Genomic DNA, 6347 nt, shown 5'->3' on the forward strand with positions numbered 1-6347 from the left:
ATTTGCTCTAAATTAAGAGGCATTTGTCAAGAACACCTTCCTGTAGCTATAACCACTCTCCCCTTACCCCAACACACACACACTACCTGTTATAACAATTAAACTTCTACTGGCAGAGATCAGTTTCTCTGAATCATTTTTTTTTTTAAAGATTTATTTATTTGTGCATACAGAACTAGGGTACAGGCCAGAGGCTCAGGGGTGGCGAGAGGCTTCACCAGAGACAGAATGGGGAGCAGAACAGGCAGATCAACGAAGTACACTGCTGAGGGGAGCAGCGGGTGGGTCAGGAGAGTTCTGCCGTGCCATGTGGTCACCTCTGAGGCAGGCGGGGATCGAACTCATGCGGAAGTGGCTTTACCTTCTCAGTGCTGTGCTTTAACCTGCTGCGCCACCAGGGAGGGCCGATCCTCACTGACTTTAAATGTGCACAGAATGCTTTTGTCCACTGGGGAAAAATCATCTCATGCAAAACCTATTTTGTACTGAAGTATGAAATAGCTCTTGGAATTGAACACTGTACACTATAGAGTATAGGTTGTTTCTCCTATGATATTGAGGCTGTCTGGGAGCTGTGCTTGATCCAGCTGCCCAGCATCAGAAAAGAGGATCATACAGCAGCACGTCATTAACCTGGGGGAAAAAATCAAAATTTAAAGTACAGATCTTATTAAATACATGTCACTTCCACAACATCATAGTCAAAAAATCTTAAGTTAAAATATCTTCATTTGGGGACTGTATATAATTTTTTTCTTGGGCCAGGCTGAGTGTTTGTCACATTAGGAAGTTTGGAGGAAAGGGGTGTTACAGGTTGTTTCAGCTGTTCTCGTGCTTGTCATGTCCTCTTGGGGAAACCCCCACTCCTCACCATGGAGAGGACAGAAGGGGGGGTGATCATGAAAGCTTGTGGAAGGAAAGGAGGGGAGGGGAGAAAAGGGAGGAGAAAGAAGGGGAGGAAAGAAAGAGGAAGGGTGGGAAGAAGGAAGGAAATAAATTACCATGAAGTGAATCAGCTATGATTTCTACAATTTACTGAACATGGAAGTGTTTTAGCTGATGCTAGAAATTACTCAGAACCAGTGTACTGGCTCATCTTTGAAGAAGGGTCTCCAAGACCATCAATACAAACCCTTCGCAGGGAAAGCTAGGCTTCATCCCCTGTGTCACTGATGCAAGGTTGATATCACTGACTCATGAAGCAAAATGGCACTTGGAGTCCCATCACATAGAATAGTAAAGAAATAGCAGGCTGGGTTTTCAAAATCCTTCACGTTCCCAGGAAATGGCTGCCCCTCCACTGGCGCTAGGGGTCATCTCCGGGCTCTTGAACATTCTTGACTGGTAAGAATGTTATTGTTTACCTGAGGCCCTGGGCCACATCAAGGAAACATCCTTGCTTGATGGCACTCTGTGCAGGTTGTCTCACACTTTGCTGGAGAATTAAATTCTGTCCACACTGGCAGTTTGCACCTGGTCTCTCCCAGCTGTGCCTTGGGCATTTATTTCCTTTGCTGAATTTAGACCATATCCTTTTTCTGTGATCAATTACAGTCACTAGTATAGTAACTTTTCTGAATTCTAGCATCCTTCTAATGAATTGTCAAATCTTAGGGGCCTTGAGACCCCTAACAATAGACATCTTTCCCCCTACCCTGAGAAGTGTTGTGAGCCTTCCCATGGAACAGATGAAGCTGGTCCCGTAGGTGGACTTGCTATCTCTGAGGTACTCTGCAGTGGGTGCAGGACATAGACCTATGACCCAGGGCTGCGTGTGGCCTCCTTCCCACACAGAGGGACCAGCTACAAACTGAGTACTCCCATGGGTCTTCATACTCCTGCAAAATGGTGTGTTTCAAAATCTCTGAGACCCATATACTCTAATTCAAAAGTGTGGGAAGTTGTGGGACAGAGGTGCAGAGATACAGCCTTAGGGCCATATACTATAGATATTTTAAGGTGTTGCTGAGATTTTTCATTCTATGTCATCCAGGGATCTGGAATGGGATGTCCTCATTCCTGTATTGTGATGCACAGTCAGCCTCAAGAGAGGGAGATAATCTGGGTGGGCCTAACCCTGCTGGCTATAGAAAAGGGTGGATGTCCAAGAGATTTGAATTAACTGTTATGGGTGACTGTTCCCATTATATAGCTAAAACTTCTGCTAGGGACCCCCATTATGTGGAGAAGGTATACGAATCCACCTCAACTGGATTCCAACTTCTTAGCCTAGTTCTTAGAGACGTTTTGAGCACTCGTGGATCCTTCACAGAGAGTCCCGTTGGCAGTCTCTAGGATGTCAAGTGTAGAGAAATGGTTGTTGTCAAACAACATGGCCCTTGATCACAGTATTCTAATTCTCTTACCTTCTCCAAGCTTCAGTTTATTCATCTTCCCGATGGTTCCATATTCACTCCAGAAAGCAGTCATGGATGCCAAGCACTGAGCACAGAGCCTGGTGCATTTTAAGCACTCAATATGGGTAACTTATGACTTGTCTATTTCTCATAGAGGCCCAGAGAGAGGAGGCACCTTTTCCATGGTCACACAGGGAGCTGGTGGATCCTTAAAGCCAATTTGTTCCATATCTACCTTCCATTTGGCTCTCTGACTTTCTGTACCCTCCCCATCCTCTCTTCTAGATCTTGTACTCCCCAGTGACCCCATTCCTGCCCTTCCATGACCTTTCCTGGAAGCATATCCTGCTTGCTTTGATATTTGTCTATCACAGTCTCTCTGATAAACTGGCTGGGCACAGACAGAACATAGATAGATGGTCAGTATATCTGGGCAAGTGCTGGTGAACTTCCCGTAGAATCAAGTGATCCAGGTGAGGTGGAGTATGCTGGCACTTTGACCCTGGATTTAGACAGTCACCTCATAGTCTCTCTGAGTCGCATTCGCTTCATCCACAATATGGGCTGATAACTGTTGTGAACTATATTCACTTGACACACATTTCCTGTACACCTACTCCATGTTAAGCCCTGGACTGGGGGGTGCTTGCTGAAGAAATATATAGACAAGGACCCAGGTGTCAGTGACAGAGGGAAAGGTAATCAAGAAGGCTCTCCAACAGAAAGATCCATGCCCTCTTGGCGGGTGTATGTTCTCTGCCTCAACCCTCCAAATCTCCCTTTCCCCATTTGCAAATGGAGATAGGTTCAGAAAAATTATTGTAAGAACTTTTAGCATTGCCTTTGGAGTAAGTAAGATTAGGGGCTTGGGGGACATAGATGATTATACCATCCTGCACAGAGTGGTGACAAAGTTAAGGTGATCATGTATCAGTTGTGTGGCTATGGACACTTAACAGTGTATAAGGGGGTGAGGCAGTAGAGTTGCTGTTCTGCCTCTCTCTGAGTATTGGGGTCTCTCTTGCTGTTTGTCTGCCTGTGTATAAGTTCCCCTGTTCAAGCATTAAAGCACTACAAAATCCATCAAAGGCTCCTCTTTTCTTTCTTTTTTTAAAAAGGATTTTTTTTGGCCCTCCCTGGTGGCGCAATGGGTTAGGACAAAGCACTGCAAGCTAGCCACAGCCGCTTCAGTGTGAGTTCAACCCTGGGCCCGGAAGGTGATCCACATGGCGCATCAGACCTCCCCTGACCTGCTCGCTGCTCCTCTCAGCAGTGTACTTCGTGGATCTGCCTGTTCTGCTCCCTACTCTGTCTCTGGTTAAGCCTCTCACCACGCCTGCACATCTGGCTTGTTCCCTGGTTCTGTATGAATAAATAAATAAATACTTAAAAAAATTTATGTATGCACATAAGAGCTGGGATGTTGGCCAGAGGCTAGGGGGGAGGCTCACTAGAAACAGAGCCTTTACTAGAAACAGAGTAGAGAGAAGAACAGACAGATAGACTGAAATACACTGCTGAGTGGAACAACAGGTGAAACAGGAGAGGTCTGCTGTGCTAGGTAGGTCAGCAACCTGGCCAGGGATCAAACTCAGGCTGTTAAGGGGAAGGATGTCCTAAAGGAAACACTGCAGAGTCTTATGGACTCCACCCCCTACTCCAGCTTTCTGTTATGGATTCCACCCCCTACTCTAGCTTTCTGGACCCTACACACTACTCCAGTGATTGAAAACTACAACTCCCAACAGTACCAGGGAGAGAACTGTAGGACTCCAGGGCGAAGCTAGCAGGAATGAATTCTGGGGCATTTTGGGGGGATAAATAGGGCGTGATTGCAGTTTGGGGGTGGGGGGCCTGGCTTGCTCAGGCTCTGGCTCTCTTGCTAGCTTGCTTGGGAAGCAGCTATCCGGACCGCGTGACTTGGTATGTTCAGTCAGCCTAGCCATAAGGTATTGCAGTTAACTTTGTATCTCGCTCTCTTTCCCTGTGTTGTTTCTTATTCCTTTCCCCTTTTGTAAATAAACCTGTTATTGACCCTTTTGTGTGTACCTGCAGTTGTGAGCTCGAGAGTGAGGCCCCACAGACAGGCGGCCCAGTCCACTCTGGGCTACCCTGTAACAAGGCCACTGTGACTGGTGATTGCTTGATAGTGCTATGTCTTTAACCCCTGTGCCACCAAGGAGGCCCCACCAAAAGCTCCTCTTTCTGTCTGTGAGGACTGACAACCTGCCTGACCTACAATGGTTGCAGGACACTTCTTTACCTCAAAGTCTTCATCCTGTGACCACTATCTGTGATTAAGGTGAAAAAGAGGACCAAATAAATAAATAAATAAATAAGATGACTCAGGTACTCTCTTCAGTCTGGGAATCTGGGAGGAACTTGCCTGGGTAAACCAGGGCTAGTCCCCAGCCTTAGTTACCCCACCTATAAAAGGAGAAGTTGATAAAAAGGCAAAGTCCATGTGGAAAAGTCTATTTCTCAAAAGGTGAGACATAGAGTTACCATATAACCCAACAACCTCATTCCTATGTAGAGATCTAAAAGAAGGGAAAACATGTGTCCATACAAACATATATGACAGTGAAAAAGTGGAAACAACCTAAATGCCCATTAACAGTTGGGTGGATAAAAAAATGTTCATTGTACAATGGAATATTACACAGTTATAGAAAGGCACGAGGCACAGACACATGGATGAATTTTGAAAACATGATGCTGATTGATACGATTTTTAAAAACATTTATTTATGGGGTACAGGCTAGAGGTACAGAAGTGGCTAGAGGATTCACCACAGATAGAGTGGGGAGAAGAACAGGCCGATCCACTGAAATACACTGCGGATGGGAGCAGTGGGTGGGTCAGGAGAGGTCTGCCATGCCATGTGGTCTCCTCTGGGGCAGATGGGAATCAAACTCATGCTGAAGTGGCTTTGGCTTCTTAGTGCCGTGCTTTAAGCTGCTGCGCCACCATGAAGGGCCCAGTGCTGGTTGATATGAAATGGCCAGAATAAGAAAATGTATAGACACAGAAAGTAGGTTAGTGGTTGGGGTAGGGACTATGAGAGTGGGAAGGCCTGGGAAGTGACTGCTTTAGGTTTTGGAATTTCCTTTAGGGGTGATGAAATTGTTTCTGCTAGCTAGTGGTGGAAGTTTTGAAAGTACTTTAAGTAGTTTAATTTTATGCTATATGGAATGTTTTTTAAAACATCCCATGTTTTTTAAAATGGGAGAGGTGGACAATCACTATCAACTCTTGATGTTTTATTCTACTAAAAGTCTGCTTCTCAGGAACAAGGTTTATGAACTGTCCCCCCATCCCCAGCAACCCCAGCAGCCCAGGTGAGACTACCACGCCAACCTTAAAGCACACCCCACCAGCCCAACCCAGCATCCAACGCGCGCTAGGTTTGCATAGGCACGCCCTCTCACGGAAGCAGCCAGCCCCGCCCACCACGTGTTTTGCGTTGGGCCCTCCCTCTCCACGCCCTCGCTGCAACTCCCTGCTGATGCCAAAGACGGAAGTCTTGACGATACTTCATAAATAATATCTCACGTCAGTGGCCCTTGAGGCGGGGCTTTGGCGATCAGGCTGAGTCAGGGATATGAATAATACATAAGAGGCGGGACCGAGGAGGGAGCGCGTGTCGGGGCGGAGTCCAGGCATGGAAGTCACCGCCTCTCAGGGCCTTGGGAGGTCGCGGGGGGCCGGGGGAGATGGGAGAGAGACAGCCTCGTTCATTAATATAAATAGCACCGGGCCAGTAGGGACGTGACAAACCACGTCTGATGGATAATGCAGCACTTCGGCGGGGAGTGAGACTCAGATGACGGGCCACACTGGATCCCGAGGGGGCGTGGTCACCCGCGGTCATGAATAATGCAGCACGTCAGCGGGCGACGGGGCGGGGCGGGGCGGGGCGGGGCGGGGCTGGCCCGGCGCATCGGTGCTGGAGCCGAGGAGGGGGGGCGGGGAACGATGGTCGCAAG

Source organism: Condylura cristata, unplaced genomic scaffold, assembly GCF_000260355.1.
Source record: "Condylura cristata isolate star-nosed mole 26May11 unplaced genomic scaffold, ConCri1.0 scaffold00024, whole genome shotgun sequence".
In the NCBI taxonomy this organism is placed as follows: Eukaryota; Metazoa; Chordata; class Mammalia; order Eulipotyphla; family Talpidae; genus Condylura; species Condylura cristata.